Source organism: Canis lupus, chromosome 26 (genome assembly GCF_011100685.1).
Source record: "Canis lupus familiaris isolate Mischka breed German Shepherd chromosome 26, alternate assembly UU_Cfam_GSD_1.0, whole genome shotgun sequence".
Lineage (NCBI taxonomy): Eukaryota > Metazoa > Chordata > Mammalia > Carnivora > Canidae > Canis > Canis lupus.
Window position 1 is genome coordinate 5,863,938 of NC_049247.1, and position 17,328 is coordinate 5,881,265.

The 17,328-nt window shown below is 44.1% G+C and overlaps 1 long non-coding RNA gene across 1 annotated transcript; it reads left to right on the top strand.

Annotated features, from left to right (window-relative positions):
* The first annotated feature begins 14,207 nt into the window (after window positions 1-14,207).
* Window positions 14,208-16,870, top strand: LOC119866137. Its single transcript, XR_005379103.1, has 3 exons — window positions 14,208-14,306; window positions 15,059-15,131; window positions 16,524-16,870. It is a non-coding gene; the product is annotated as an uncharacterized LOC119866137 (long non-coding RNA).
* The last annotated feature ends 458 nt before the right edge of the window (window positions 16,871-17,328 follow it).

Sequence of the window (17,328 nt, forward strand, 5' to 3'; positions counted from 1 at the left end):
AACCCCGGGAAGACGGTGGGCCTAAATGGAAATAAACTGCCAGTGCGTGTACATTTTCCCTTCCAGTGCACTATCTCCTTCTCTGCCAAACTTTTCTCCTTTTATGAGGCACCGCCAAGGAAACAGGGCTGTTTTCGGGTGTCTTGAATGCCACAGATCCTGAGGGATGACAAAGGGGCGGGGCGGGGGTGGGGGTTGTAGCCAGCCCCCAGGAATCCGGTGGGACCTTGGGGAGGAGGGAGGGCAAAGCCACGATTTTCTATTACATGCCTCTCCTGTTCACCATCAACTTCTACCACAAAGTCCTCATGTGGTCATCTGCATTCTGCTTCTCTCCCCAAAGCACAGCTTTGTTTCCAAAAAACAGAGCAGCACATTTGTACCAGATTCTGCTTGGTGAAGCTTTCTCATCATTCATTTGGCAGCAAAACCTGGACTGACTGGCTGTGAGGTGACAAAGTCCTTGCTTATCCATTTTAGTGTGAATATTCCTACAATTTCCCACAGAAAATAATGTGTCAGCCCAGAGCTCTCCCCTAAACTCCACAAGGTGTTCCGTAACACGTAGTATCTACAACAGATTACTTGTCAAAATTCCAAAAATATTCTGACTCCTTCAACACACTTGATTTTGGGTAACAAAAAAGGTTTTAAACAATAGATTGTGAATTTGCACTAGATTTGCATTTCCCATCACATCTTCCTTTTCCTTCTCTTTGTTCTCCTAGCAACCTAAAATTGAACAAATAATATCCCCTCAATAATATTTGTAGTTTAGGGCAGCCAGGGGGCTCAGCGGTTTAGCGCCGCCTTCAGCCCAGGACCTGACCCTGGAGACCTGGGATTGAGTTCCACGTCAGGCTCCCTGCATGGAGCCTGCTTCGAGCCTGCTTCTCCCTCTGCCTGTGTCTCTGCCTCTCTCTCTGTGTCTCTCATGAATAAATAAATAAAATATTTAAGAATAATAATAACATTTGTAGTTTAAAATGATGTGTGTTTCAAAATTGGTAAAAGGTACAATGGGAAGTCTGGGTCAGCTGGTGTTTTATCCGTACCCTGCACCCCTTTCTAGTGAGGAGCCTGACCTAAGCTGTCACCAACTCAAGGAGCTTGCTGGGTGGGGGGCTCTCTGAGTCAGTGTCATCTGTGTTGACGACCAAACCAAACAATCTTCGACACTTGTCATACTCATTTCCTCCATGCCAGGTTTCCTGGAAACCAGAACTGAAGACGCCACGTGTCTCCCAACACCAGCAGTAGAGGCCTGATTCTGAAATCTGGTAAACCCATTGGTCCTCCAGCCAGCCACAGGGCCTTGCTGCCACCACTTAGCTCCAAAGCCTTAGTTCTGTCAGCCACTTGACTGCCCAAAATGTAACAGAAGGTGGCATTTCTGGCTATTCCCAATGCCATCTGTCTCTGCTGGACACCCTTGATTCTTCTAGAAAACAGCCTAGCCTCGGGTTGTGTGGGAACCTGGGGCTGGCCACAGGAAGTTGAATTTATGTTACCATTTGGCTGTGCAAAAATAATCCTGTTCCTTTGGAACATTCTGTTGGGTGTCTTTCAAAGGTTCTAAAATATAATCTGTTAGGTTGCATTCATTTAAGCAAAATACAAGGAAAAGTTGAGTTAACCAGATTATTTGGAGAAAAAAATGGGCTACTGGGGAATAAGTAGAGCTCAGAGTTTTATTCAGAGTTTATAAGTTTACCCCAATTGATTTTACCTCAGAGCTGTTCATGTAACCACAGCGCACCCTGGGGTCACCTGTCTTTACACCTGCCCTATTAAGTAGGGAGGAAATTCTTTTTCCATGAGAGAAGCTGTCTTACTTTGGGGTCCTGCAAAAGCAGACCTTCAGTCAGGATTTAAGTATAGGAACACTACTTGGAAGCTGCAGCAGGCAGTACCAGGGAGTAGAAAGTGAGGCAGGAAAAGGAAGGAAGCCAGGGAAGTATCCGTCACTTCCCGCTGTGACTGTGGGCAATGGAGCCCACCCTCTCAGTAACCTTCCAGGCAATGGAGCAAAGCATGTGCCCCAGAACAACCCCACCCAACAGGGTTAGCTCTTCCTTAAAGTGACATTCTAATTAATAACTGTAATAAGTTACATAAGAAATAACTACGTAAATAAATATAAGTAAGCTATATTAGTAAATTCCAAATAAATACTGGAGAGAGATATAAAATCACCATTAAGCAAACAGCACACTATGCATAGAGGCAGATAAGACCCACCACTGGAGACTGAAATCAGAGAGCCAAAGTATGAGGAGAAATGGGATATTTGCAAGGTTTCAAAGGATCTTCCCCAAGGGCGGTAACTGCAAAGTGAAAAATGTCACTATTACAAAGGAGAAAGTTGGCAGGCATTTCCTTAACCAAGGGATCAAGGTCAACATCACCAGGAAGAAGGCCCTATGGACAGCATGTGCCTCCTGCTACAATGTCATCAAAACAAAAGTCCGACATCACCCTGGGGCATTCTTGCCAGAAATATATAAGTTCATTTAAAAATGGGGAAACATCGGACAAACCCAGATTTAAAGTCATTCTCAGAAGTCACTGACCAGTGCTCTTTAAAAACGTCAGGGTGATGGAGGACAGACAAGGAAATGCAGAGAAACTGCCACAGATGAGAGCAAACCAGAGACGTGACAGCTAACTGCACCATGGGCCCCTGCAGCAGGACATTAATGGAAAAACTTGTGAAATTCGAATAAGGCTTTGTTGTTTAGTTCCTAGTTTCACATCGATGTCAATTTCCTAGTTTCGATCATTGTCCTTTGGATGTGTCAGATTACATCATCGGGGGAAACTGAGGGGAGGGTGCCTGGGAATTCTATATGCTATTCTGCAACTCTTCTGTAAGTCTAAAATTATTCCAAAATTTAGAAATTTACTTTTTGATAGAGGAATTAGGTCCCCAAAGAGGTTAGTGAACTGGAGATTTAGACAATTGCCCAGAGCCACTGGTTGAGGGTTTGGTGGGTGAGTGGTAATCAATCCCTGGCACTTCTTGCCTGCCTGGGTGGCCAAAGTGGCCTCCAAAAAGGCTTCAGGCTGTGGTGATTGGAAGCTGAGTGGAGATAATGACCACCCGAGAAATTCAAGAGGGGGGTCCCGACACCAGCATCATCTCCCAGTGCTCCCTCTGAAAGGCAGCTGAGCAACATTTGAGAGGCTTTGGGATTAGTTTTCATCTCTTCCTTCCCCACTGGCAGAGCCTTTCCAAATGCATTTCCACATAACCCACATATACTGCAACTGTTCAACAATGACCCCTTCCCTTGCTGGGCGGGACCTGGTGATTTATCCCTCACCCTAATGATGCTTTCTTTGTCACCTTTGGAATGTCCACATTAGCAGGTGAGGAGTGGAGTCTTCCTGGTATTACTTTGAACAAAACTCCATACAGAGTTTAGTAGATGATGACTGGTGAATTTAGAAAAACAAAACCCAAAACCAAAACACACTGTCATGCATTCATAATTCCATTTGAGCAAAGAAGTTCGACCTAAATCGGAATGTAATGATCTGTGTCAAGGAACTGGTCTTTCTTTCCACCAGGTTTCAAGGACCGTATGGCTCAGTATGTTCTAGAATCCACAGAAAGTAACCACGTTGTACTGTCAGTTCACCTCATATGGCACCCACAGGCCCCCAGCTCCTAACGCTACAGCCTTTTCTTAGGAAAAGTCACCACTTTTGAGGATCTGATGGTACATTTATTTTGGAAAAGAGGGGTGGGGGGAGTTCTTTAAACACTCCCAACCTCTGTTTTAAATTATTGCCTCAGGGTTTCCTGCCAAACCTGTCATGTATAAAGGGACTCACGGAGAAGTGTGTAAATAATTTTTAAAATTCCACTGGTAGTGATTTGGAAATAAGAGGGGTGGGTTTTCCCCCTCCTTTTTTCTTTTCTTCTCTGCTAGGGTTACTAAGGCTTTTAACATTGTTTTAATTTGGAACACAAGTGGAATCTATTAAAACCTCTTGTGCCCTGTATATAAAACTTGCACTTTACATCATCACAAAGCTTTAGAGTATTAAGTAATTTATTTAATTAAAGAGCAACTCTTTCTTTTTCTTTTTCTTTTTTCTTTTTCTTCTTTTCTTTCACCCTTGAGCCACACCCTGGATGTGAAAAGGTTTTATAAATTTCAAAGAATGTGGAGACAGGGGAGCAACCTATGGCCCTAGAAAAAACGGGGTCCTCCCACTCCCACAGATGTACCTCCGGTTTTAGAGGAATTTCAGAGTCTTTAGTATCCTTATTGTATCTCAATAAGATCTGCTGACCAAGCAGGCATCTGTTGGTCTCCCTGCCCAGCATCCGTTCACTTTTTCTTTTTTTAAAAACTTTTTATAAATATATTTTTTTAATTTTTTATTTATTTATGATAGTCACACACACAGAGAGAGAGAGAGAGGCAGAGACATAGGCAGAGGGAGAAGCAGGCTCCCTGTGGGGAGCCGGACGCGGGACTCGATCCCAGGACTCTGGGATCATGACCTGAGCCGAAGGCAGATGCTCAACCACTGAGCCACCCAGGTGCCCCTTCTTTCTTTTTTATATAGATAACAAGTCTTGGCATTCATTTAGTTTCTTCTAGAAGGGGAGCTCAGCCGCCCTCTGGGCAGCCTCCCCACGTAACCTTGAGACTGGCTCTGACCAGGATCCACCAGGGCAGCAGGGCTCCAGGGACCCCAGGGCCACAGCGATTGGTTCATGTTTGTCATGTGGCTCAGCAAGAGCCAATGAGAGGCCACAGAATTTTGATAGGCATGCTGGGAACAAGGAACTGGCCGGCTTTTCTCTAAAGTCTGGGCGCTGCCATCTTTCAAGCCCGAGGAGCAAGCGTGGTCCAACCAGTGGCTTCCAGGAAGAGGCCAGGAAGGGACTCAGCTAGAAACTGCATCTTTTTTTTTTTTTTTTTTTTAATGAGAGACACAGAGAGAGGCAGAAGCAGGCTCCACGCAGGGAGCCCGATGTGGGACTCCATCCCACGACCCCAGGATCATGCCCTGAGCCAAAGGCAGGCGCTTAACCACCGAGCCACCCAGGCGTCCCTAGAAACTGCATCTTGATGACGTGCAGATGCCCATATCCATCCCACCTATACTGGGACTCGGCAATTGTGGTCAAATGAGACAATAAATTATTTTTAGTGCTTAACCCAGTTGGGGTTTCTGTCGCTTCCAACTAAAGGAGACACAAACCAGTCTGTCTAGGAAGTGAGCGACGCGGCGCCATAGCAGATTAAAAGCTGCTACTGCGATGGTGCTCGGCCGCGTAGTGTGGCCTAAGGGGTCCTGAGGGATTCCGGGTGGGAGTCAGGGGCCCCCCGGACCCCAGGCCCTAAAGGAGGAAGGGGATGAGATGGGCTCTCAGATGCCGCCTCCAGGGTGGCCTCATGGGTGATGTTGGGGGCTGTGAAGAGAAACTGGCACACCTCAGGGCTGCGTGTGGTCACGTGTGTGGACACGTGTAGGGCGCAGGTACACCGCACACAGCGTGCCCCTCCCTGCACTGGGGCTAAGTGGACACCGTGCGCCCTGCACTGCCGGGAGCCTTGTGCATGCTCAGACTGACCCCCAGCCTGCAAATCTAGCCCCACCCACGGCGCCTTAAAGCTGCCTCTTGGGCACCCTCGGATCTGGGGGGACACACGCCAGCAAGGTGGTCTCTCCCAGGCTCGGCGCTTTTAGCAGGGGATTCTGGGGTCTCAGGTACCAGAAGTTGCCTAGGGACAGGGGAGCTCACCCTCAGGCCCACCCCTTCGCTCTGTCCGCTGAAAGTGGCCCCTCCTTAAATTTTGCCCCTCGGGCTCCCTGATACCACCTGTGGGCCTACTGAGGCCACTGTAAGCACTAGATGGACACATCTTCTCACCAGGTGGACTCCCTGACTTGGGGCACAGCCAGGGCAGGCTGGCTAAAGCAGAGGCCTGGGGCAGCCTTGCTGGGCCCTTGCTGGGCCCCCAGGCACCGCCATCCTCCTCCCTAGGGCCCTCATAAAACATAGTTTGGAAACCACAGCCCTAAAGTACACATGTCAATCCCTGCCCCCACAGCATCCCCAAAATACCCCTTCCAGGAGCTTTATTTTTAGTTCCCTGGGCAGAAGCAGCCCTCCCTTTGGTCTCCCAAACAGTGCTTTTCAGAACCAGGCACATGGGGCACAGCGGTTTCCTGCTACTTGGAAAAATAGAGTCTCAGCTGCTTCTGTCACAGCCGGCTTCAGAAGCAAGGGGCACACTGTGTTTTCCAGGGCTTCATTAACAGTCCGGGAGAAGCATTATAACCTTTTCTACCCCAGTCTGTTTTCAGGGATCTGCTTCTCTAGTGCCTCTGACCAGTCGTCCCAAGACTTTTTAGACAGCTGGGAAGGAGCCCTCTGCAGCTTTGGTCTGACAGGGCCTCACATTCTCAGGAGGAAGGGATGGGAGCAGGGGTGATGTCTGTTGTGCATTGTTCCTGCCTTAATGCAGCTAACGACGGCATGTTGGGTTTGTAAAATTCTGTCCTTCCTGAGAATGTGAAGCTCACTCCTCTGCCTATCAACCTTATTTACCTACACAACAGTCAGAAGAGAGGACCCCAGATCTCACGTCCCGTGGGTCTAGATTCTAGCCCACACTATTGTATCTGAGGGGGGCAGGACTGTGCTGCTTGGGGGAGCCGAGACAGAGGCCTCAGCTGCCTTTGGCACTTCTTAATGGGCTGTCCTGGGGAAGGCACAAATTGAGTTAAAGAAGCCATTTTTCCAAGCCAAATACTAAAGTCACTTTCACAGGATTCAAAACAAAATTGCCCTGTGACAGTGAAAAAGGAGGGTGATTACAACGGGGGTGGGGGTAACCTTTGGGCTGGAACCGACCACCATGAGCAGACAGGAAGACACAGAAGAGAAACACGCTGGCATAATATGGCCCAGATCTTTGCTTTGCCATTATTAAGGGAGCAGTTATTTCCACTGGAATCCGGAGAGGACTAAGATTTTCAATTTTCCTACAACGCGGGGAGGAAATGGAGACTTTTAGTTCTGGTTCATTCATTCCAGTTTTGAATCTCTCTCTGGCTGGAAAACTCCAGTGGCCTTTTCTGGTTGAATTTTTATGCTTTCATTCCTGCCAACTCCCCATGCATTGAACTCCAGCTCTTTCTTTTCTTTTTTTCCTTCAGGCTCCAAACTGAAGGCAAAATCATCCTTCTGTTTGGAATTCACAATGCCTGCACCTTTCAATAGTCTTCCATCAGATGCTTCAGTTGTTGCTTGTATGCCTATGGTAACATGTCTTCCACACAATTTATAGGCCTAAGGTGTATTCCTATGGAGATGTCCAGGGTTCCAGGGACTATATACACATTTGTCCCTTGGTGGGCCAGGGATCCAGAATCAATTATGTCAAGGGTGCTATGTTTTAGGGGAAGAACAGGAAATATGGACACCCCAAGGTGAATTATTACATTTGCTTCACACCATGAGGCCATAGAGCACACTTCATAAACCTCCAAACACATTCCCTTATGAAAACCCCAGTCTTCACCCCATAGACCACCAATCACTGGCCCTCATGGCCCACCCCCCACCCCCACATCCACCCATCCAGAGTATCTCAATAAGAAGATGTCTATGTAATGAATCCTGGCTCCTCCTCCTCAGAAGACAAGTGTACAATGGAAAAGACTTAATTCTTTTCATGCCAAACATTTCCTCCTTAAAAATACAACATAGGAAAACAGTCTTTTTGGAGGGAAGAAAGAGGTGGAGGCAGGGAAGGTCAGGGTGGAACCTGGACCCATACTGACGATTGCCATTTTCTGGAACAGAAGCTTGGCTCCTTAATGTTGTTCCATATATTTGTCAAACTCAACCTTCTCCACATCAAGCTTTCCCTGGCAGCCACTGCCAGGAATACAGTCCTGTGCCGTCTTTGGAAACTTCATTTAAAACACCCTCAGTGTTCTACTTGAATGTTAGCAAGTTACAAATTTCCTGGCCTGGACAGAGACAGATCTTTTTTTTTTTTTTTTTTAAGATTTTATTTATTTATTTGAGAGAGAGAGAGAGTGCATGAATGCAAAAGCAGGCGGAGGGGCAGAGGGAGAGGGAGAAGCAGACTCCCCGCTGAGCAGGGAGCCCGACTTAGGGCTTGATCCAAGGACCCTAGGATCATGACCTGAGCTACCCAGGCACCCCAAGACAGATTTTAAAAGATTCATTTGACCCACCCTCTGGATGTTCTCCCCACCACTGTAGTTCTTATAGTGACAAAACAATGCATTAGTTGTAAGTCCTCTACACATTTGTTGAAGTGATTCAACCTGTGTTGATTCCTCATCTGGAAAACTGAGCATAAAAATGTTTGCCCAGAACTGGGCAATTTCAGTGACTTACCATATACTACCCACCTTAATGAAATACCTTTTTTCACTCTCTCAGTTGTAGTGTTTTCTGGTAAGCTGCTGCTGCTGCTGTGTAACAACCAAATCCAAAGCATAATAACTTAGAGTAAGAGCCATTTTATTATAACTTGTAATGCTGTGATCAGCAGTCCAGGCAGAGTGTGGCCTGGTGATTCTTCCGTTCTCTACAGTGTCCACAGAGATCATTCGGTAGTACTCAGCTGGCTGATAGGCTAGCACAGAGAGTCCAAGATGGCCTTGCTTATATGTCCAGTACCTTGGAAGGCTGGGTTCAGAGAGTTGTCAAGGGGAGAATCACTTGAGGCCTCTCCAGCATGGCAGGCTCAGGATAATTACATTCCTTTCACGAAGGCTCTAGTCTCCAAAGTTCCAGTGACGAAAGTAGATGTTTCATGTCCTTTTATGACCTAGCCTTGGAAATCATATGGAGTCATTTTCACCATAGTTATGGACCGCCTCTCTCAATGGGAAGAGGGTCAGAGCATTTTGGATGTTTTAAAACCAGCCTACAGGGGATCCCTGAGTGGCTCAGCAGTTTAGCACCTGCCTTCTGCCCAGGGCGTGATCCCGGAGTCCCGGGATCAAGTCCCACTTTGGGATCTCTGCATAGAGCCTGCTTTTCCCTCTGCCTCTCTCTCTCTCTCTCTCTCTCTCTCTCTCTCTCATGAATAAATAAATAAATAAAATACTAAAAAAAATAAAAGCAGCCCACAGTGTTAACCATCTTCTGTTGCTCATTATGGGTTGGAAGTTCTACAAACTAAGAGCAAGTCTTTCAGGGAGATAAGACGACATTCACCTAGCACACCACAGCCCAGTCTGAATATTTTTTATAGTTTTCCAGGTGGAAGAAATACACGATAAGCTAAATCCCTGAAAAATCTGTGTGATGGGTAAGTTGGTTCCTGAAAATAGGCCCCACCAAGATGGGTAGCAGTTGTCCCATGCTCAGTCCAAGACTCAGATGTTGGTGTTTGGTTGGGTTTTTTTTTAAAGATTTTTATTTATTTATTCATGAAAGACACATAGAGAGAGCAAAGACATAGGCAGAGGGAGAAGCAGGCTCCCTGCTGGAAAGCCTGATGTAGGACTCAATCCCAGGATCCTAGGGTCACAACCTGAGCTGAAGGCAGATGTTCAATCACTGAGCCACCCAGGTGCCCCAGATGTTGGTGTATAATTCCATCTCTGGCCTCACTCTATCCTTTTATCTGCTTTGTATCAAGCTCAGAAAAGAGCCAGAAACTCTGGGTGAGAGTTCATGAAAACAGAGCATGTCTACTCAACTCAAAAGATCAGAATTCTTGGGATACCTGGGTGGCTCAGCAGTTGAGCATCTATCTGCCTTCTGCCCAGGGGATGATCCTGGGTCTAGGGATTGAGTCCCACATTGGGCTCCCTGTGAGAAGCCTGCTTCTGTCTATGTCTCTGCCTCTCTCTTGTATCTCTCATGAATAAATAAAATCTTAAAAAAAAAAGATCAGAATTCTTAACATCATAGAAATCATAATGCCCAAGCATGGTTCCTTTTTTCTCTCTCTTCCTTTAATTTTTTTTTTTTGTGTGTGACTTCTTTGTTTTTCCCATTCATTTTTCCTTTCATTCAACAATATTTATTGAACTACTGACAAGTTCTGAGCCCACAGTCTAGAATTGGTAACAGATAGTCACATCATCTTAATGACCAATGTATCATTGCAAACTAAGATCAATGCTCTGCAGCAAGGATCAACAAACTCTTGCATAAAGGGCCAGATAGTCAGTATTTTAGGTTATGTGGGCCATATGGTCTCAGTTGCAACCACTCAGCTCTGCCATTGTAGCAAGAAAACAGCCATGAACGTTACTCACAGTAGCCAAGACATGGAAACAGCAAAAGTGTGCATCAATGGATGAATGGATAAAGAAAATATGGTGTGTATATCCCACATATGTATAGTACACACACACACACACACACACACACACAATACAGTAGCATAGTACTCAACCTTTAAAAAGAAGGAAAGTTTGTCATTTGCAACAATAAGGAGGAATCTGGAGGACATTATGCGAAGTAAAATAAGCCAGACACAGAAAAATAAAGACTGCACAATCTCATTTATATCTATAATCTTTAAAAAAAAGCCTAAAAAACAAAAAAGGTCAAACTCATAGTAACAGAGAGCAGAATGATGGTTACCAGAGACCAGGAGATAGGAGAAAAGCAGATATTGGTCAGAGTACAAACTTTGAGTTAGAATATGAATAAGTTCTGGAGCTTTAATGGACAGCATGATGACTACAGTTAATAATAATACTTGAAATCTGCTAAGAGAGTGGATCTTAAGTATTTTCACCACACACACACACACACACACACGCATACACAAGATTGACTCTGAGATGATAGGTAGGCTAATTAGCTTGGTTGTGGTGATCATTTCACAATGTATACATCTATCAAAACATCATGCTGTGAACCTAAGTATATATGGTTTTTCACACCTCAGTAAAGCTGGAAAAAATTTAAAATAAGAAAACAGCTATAGACAATACATAAAAAATGAATGTGGCCTTGTACACATAAAACTTTATTTGTAAAAACAGGGGGGAGGTCCAGATTTGGTTCTAGGGCTGTAGTTTATTTACCTCTACTTCTAAAGGTAAGAAACATTGTTCTCTGAAGATGTATTACAAAGACATTTGATCTGCTTTAATATATGGAGAAAATGTGGGGGTTGTCTTTCTCTGAGAAAGTAACTTTTGAATCACTAGGTACTAACCAGGTGAAGGAGTGCTTGAAGAGTGGCATCATGTGTTGGAAGAACTTTAAAAAGCTCAGTTTGGACAGAGGGAAGAAAGCTGGAGAGAAATTAGCAAGACATGAGATTGGGAAGAGGTTAACCGTGGCAAAATCATGGCCAGTCTTGGTGATCCTGGTAAAATTTGGGGGGTTTTGATCTCAAAGCAATGGAAAGTCAGTGAAGGATTTTAAAAGTTTTTTTTTTAAGGATTTATAAGTAATTTTCTTTTTTCTCAACTAAGTCACTATTGACCTATCTGAATGAGCTGAGCTTGCATTTTCTCACAAGGAATTAATTTGCTAAAGAAGAGAATGTGATAGTAATGCTACAGAGTTTAGGTGTTGCATTTTGGTGGTCTTTACAACCTTGGAGCATGGTCATAGAAATAAAATCACACATTCCAAGGGATCAAAGAGGATAATGCATGGAAAAGTACTTTTTCGAAGTATTAAAATGTTATTCAAATGAAAGGTCTTATTATTATTCAAGGTTGGTACTCCAGAGGGATTCCTTGCATAATTAACTAATTGGTCTCACATTTCTCACCATGGATTTTTATTTAAAAAAAAAAAAAGAAAGTATTTGGCTCCAAAGGTTGTTAAACTACTCTGTTTCATGGTGTTAATTTTTCCATTGTCTAGACAGCTGTAGAGTCAGACAGGATTATCAAGAGGAAAGAGGCAATTTATGACTAAAAGTCAACCTCCTTAGCCAATGGAATTTACATATTAATGACCACTGTGGCAGCGGTAATCAAAAAAAATTAAAAACCACACCTTTTCATATTTGTGCATTTCTGGAATTTGGCGATAGGTAGATAGGTATTTTGCATTTTTAATACACATGAAAGACTTTTTAATAAAACCACAGAAGAAGATTGATGAGTGTGTACCTGAGAGTAGAGGATCTGAGCATAGTTTTAAAGGATACATCAACCAGCTTTCTGGAATCTTATAAAGAATAAGATGGGGGTGCCTGGGTGGCTCAGTAGTTTAAGAATCTGCCTTCGGATCCAGTCATGATCCCAGAGCCCTATTGAGCTCCTTAGTGGGGAGCCTGCTTCTCTCTCTGCTCCTCACCCTGCTCATGTTTTCTCTAATAAATGAATAAAATATTTTTTAAAAGAATAAGATGGATTCTAACATCCTTGTTAAGATGAAGAGGGACACATGGAGTCATATGGCCACCTTCCTTGGACAGAATCAAAAGGCAAAAATGTGCCCATTAGAGTTGAATCATACAATCATCTCTCTCACAGGCTACCCTATCCTATGCTTGTTCTGCCTTCCACATTCCCCTAAATAGGCTTTCCATTCTGTTTGACTACCTCTGTTGACAAGAATTTCACTGACTACTAAAATTGGAATAACTTAATATCTTCTTCTCTGAAGTTTCAAATTGTTGGTCCCAAATCTAGCTTCTGAAGCCAGTAGAATATGCTCAGCCTCTCTGATAGGTTGTTCTACTTCTCCATCTTTAATGGGGTATATCCAGGTCACAAGATGGCTGCTCCACATCCAGCCTTCTGTGCCTGGCTGAAGCAAGAAAGAAAAGGAGAGTGGTACATATATAAGGAAAGCAAAGCCATCCCAAAAGTCTCCATTGGATTTCCACTTAGGGCTCACTAGCCAGAACTGAGTCATATGATCACCCTATACATGCGCTCTTCATTTTGACTGTGGGGTATAGAGAAAAATGTAGCCATGTGTCTTGAACCTTTAAAATGTTCCTTTTTTTTTTTTTTTTTTTTTTTTTTAACCTTTAAAATGTTCTTAACTCAGATTTCATCATTTGCTTCCAAGCAAGCACTGGACAAAACTTTGTATATGAGGATGTTCATCACAATAGACAAAACCTAGCTGCCCATGAATAATAGGCAGCTCAGTTAAATTGTTAGACCCAACTAATGACATGAGGTAGGTGTTGAAAGTTGTTTGTGAAGTTATTAAAAACATGGAGAAGATTTGTCATAGAACTCAATGGAATATCCATCAAGACAACAAGTGAATGAACTGTTTATTTGCTTATTTGTTTAAAATTTTATATTCATATTGGTTATTTATTCATACACTTGAGTTATTCTTAGCAACAGTAAAGAATAAATTTGCTGATTCATGCAGCAGCATGGATGAATCTCAAAAACATAGTGCTTGGAGAAAGGGGAACCCTCTTGCACTATTGGTGGGAATGAAAGCTGGTGCAGCCACTCTGGAAAACAGTGTGGTGGTTCCTCAAGAAGTTAAAAATAGAGCTACCCTACGACCCAGCAATTGTACTACTGGGTATTTACCCCAAAGATATAGATGTAGTGAAACAATAGGACACTTGCACCCCAGTGTTCATAGAAGCAGTGTCCATAATAGCCACACTGTGGAAGGAGCCACGATGGCCTTCAACAGATGAATGGGTAAAGAAGATGTAACATATATATATTATATATACACACACAATGGAATATTACTTAGCCATCAGAAAGGTCGAATACCTACCATTTACTTCAACATGAATGGAACTGGAGGGTATCATGCTGAGTGAAATAAGTAAATTGGAGAAGGACAATTATCATATGATTTCATTCATATGTGGAATATAAGAAATAATGAAAGGGATTATAAGGGAAAGGAAGGGAACTGAGTGAAGAAAAATTAGAGAGGGAGACAAACCATGAAAGACTCCTAACTCTGGGAAACAAACAAAGGGTTGAAGAAGGTGAGATGGGTGGGGGGATGAGGTAACTGAGTGACGGTTGCTAAGGAAGGCACTTGATGGGATGAGCACTGGTTGTTGTACTGTATGTTGACAAATTGAATTTAAATAAAAAAATTTTTTCTTTTTTTTTCTTTCTTTCTTTTTTTTTCTTTTCTAAATAAAATATTTTTTAAGAAAGGTAGTGCTGACTGAAAAGATGGTAGGAAAGAAAACACACTGGATGATTCCATTTATGTGAAGCTCTAGAACTTCAGAATTAATAGAAATGGAAATGAACACAGTGGTTGCCTATGATGGAGAAAGGAGAATACGACCCTCCCAAAGGGTTCGAGGGAACTTTCTAGAGTGCTAGAAATACTCTACATCTTGACTGGGGTAGAGATTACATAGGTGTATACATTTGTAACATACACATTTGTCAAAACCCATCACCCTGCACATCTAAGTTAGATATCTTATTGTATGTACATTATAGTCCAGTAATGTTGATATAAAATAAAATTTAGGGGATCCCTGGGTGGCGCAGCAGTTTGGCGCCTGCCTTTGGCCCAGGGTGTGATCCTGGAGACCCGGGATCGAGTCCCACGTCAGGCTCCCAGTGCATGGAGCCTGCTTCTCCCTCTGCCTGTGTCTCTGCCTCTCTCTCTTTCTCTCTCTCTGTGTGACTATCATAAATAAATAAAAATTAAAAAAAAAAAAATAAAATAAAATAAAATAAAATTTAACCAAGGGACAAAATTAGGGTACAATTTGGAAATACTGTATTAAAGTAGAAAAATGCCAGAAGGAAATATATCAGTATTAATAGTACAAGGTTTTATTTTGGGGTGATGGAAATGTTCTTGAACTAGATAGGGGTGTCAGTTGCAAACGCTGGACATGTGCAAAATGCCACTGAATTGTTCACTTTCAAATGGTTAATTTTATGTCATGTGAATTTCCCTTTGATTGAAAAAAAATTAATAGTGGGTATCGCTAAGGGGAGGGGCGATAGATGGGGAACTTCTAGCTGCGTTTTATCATTCTCTCCCTTCCATTCTGCTCTTTGAATTTTCTGCAATGAGCACATATGAGCTTTGTAATCAGGAAATGATTATACAACTGATCAGGGACATGTAATATTTCAGGGGGTGGAAGCAGAGTCTGCTTTCCTACGGAATCCAGCTCCCAAAGGACACTTCAGGCAAGCGGAGGAATTTGGTGAGTATTTTCTGCTCTCTTGCATCTTATCTCTGAGCCCCAATGCCCGTCCCAGCACTAGGGTGGCACCTTTCCCCTGCCCATACAATTGGTCCTTCAGTATCACAAAGGCCCTCAGGGAATTTTCTGATAGTCTGTAAGGTGAAACGTACATCAGACATTTTCCAGAGAAAAATGGAGACACGATGGCCCCAACTCCCTGTCTGGATGTTAAGGACCAGGCTACATGATGGCAGACCAACCTGTCCAATCTGTGTGTGTCATTGGAAGTTTAAGTAGAGTTGAGGCTAATGGGGTGGGGGTTCCTGACTCCGAATTAGGAAATCAGGGACTGTGCCTTGTAGAGCCTTTCTAGGGATACCCTTTCATAAGGAGCTGGCATGCCCAAGATCTGGGCCCCAATCTGGACTCAGTCCAAGCAGCCTTCAGTGGCAGCCAGCTCGGAGCAGAAACTCAGTGGGAAAGCAGGCACAACCAGCAGCTCAGAATTCCTGATTTCTTGAAAGCTTTGGGGTGGTTGGGGGACTATTGTCTCAACAAGGAGCAGTATAGTTTCAATGAGCCTTGCCCTGAGGTAGAACACGACTTCCCACAAAGGAGACATCATGTGAGCTATGGGAAGTCTTTATAGAGGCATCAGTCTTTTGTCATCCAGAGATATTTATCCTGAAGGCAAGGTCATGTGGCAAAGAGAAGGGGAGGTTGGCAAAGAGTCAGGCGTATTTGTCCTGGGAGAAGGTGGGTATGGAGGACAGTGAGCTGCAAGGAGGCCCAGAGCACTGGCACAGTCCACATTCCAGAACTGTCCAGAATCAGCCATTCGGAAGAAGCAGACAGATGAGAAATATGGGACTTCCTTTGGCTTCATTAGCAAGGACAAGATTTGATTCAAGCAGATGGTCGGAGGAGAAAGGGCCTCAATGCAGCAGGACATGGGAAATTTGCAGCGATGGGTCAGCAGTTCTGGAGTATAAACACCTCACCTCCTACAGAGAAGCACAGGGTGCCTTGCACATTATGTAGGGGGTTTATCAGATGCTCAACGTGCTTTATTCCTAAGTAAAGCCCTGGCCAGTTGGTAAGAAGAACGCAGCCCTATCCCTCCTGTAAAGATAAAAACACACTAGATTTATCCTCACATCAGAGAGCCAGAGCCAAGATCTAAAATGGATATCCCACCCATACACAGAGCCAGCAACTAAGGAGGGGAAAGCAAACATTGCAAAGGCCAGTTGGCAATCCCTGCCTGTTGATGCCTCTGGGCTAAACTGGAGTTTAGCAGTACCAAAATATGATTAAGTGAACTACCGGGGGAATCTGGGCCCGAGTGTTCAGCCCAGATTCCACACGCCGGGTCTCTAAGATGTTCTCCTTTCTTCCTCTCCAATGCAGGAGTTGAGGTGGCCCTGGCTGGTGGAGGAAGTGTGCACGTGAGCCACAGACCAGAAGCCCTGAGCTCCAAGGCCATGGCTGGCTGCCACCTGCCATCTTGTGAGGCTGTGCATTTAACCTCTCCCTGGCCCAGCTTCCTTGCAGTCTTAGGATTCAAGGGGTTAAGGCACATCAGAGCCTTTGAGATAACCCATGGACAATTACAATTACAAATGCAGGTGTTGCTGCTAGGATTGTCCTTTGTTCCCCCAGCATCCAACTAAAAACAGTGGCCCCACAGGAGGATAGAGTCACCCTCTAAGAGAATGTGGTCTTTGCAAAATAAAAGACGTCCTTTTATTCACTCAGATGAGCTGCCAACAGCTTGTGTTCTGAGAGCTGGGTTTTTCCATTTGGGGGCACTGAGGTTTATTTGGAGAGAGAAGAGCCTGTGCTCAAACGTCCTCATTCTAGACGCTTGGCTCCAAATCCTATATTGTTTCAGTTAGACTGTGGACCTCTGTAGTGCAGCGCAGACAGTGGGGAGAGAGGGAGAAAATGGGAAGGTATTTCCTGTCATGAAATCCAATCTGATTGAACTTAAAAATAGCAGGAAAATCAACACTTCGGAGACTGACTTTTTTTTTTTTTAAGTTGGTGGTGGGGAGGTGGGGAAAAGAAACCTCCCATGTCTGGCCCCTGGAATGCCAAGATCTTTGCCAGAGGTATGGGCCAGAAATCAGAAAGAGAACACAGACTGTCCCCGATTTGGTGGCAACAGGAGAAAGATGGGGTTTGGATTTTTGAAGAGCAGAAAGAAAGAGGG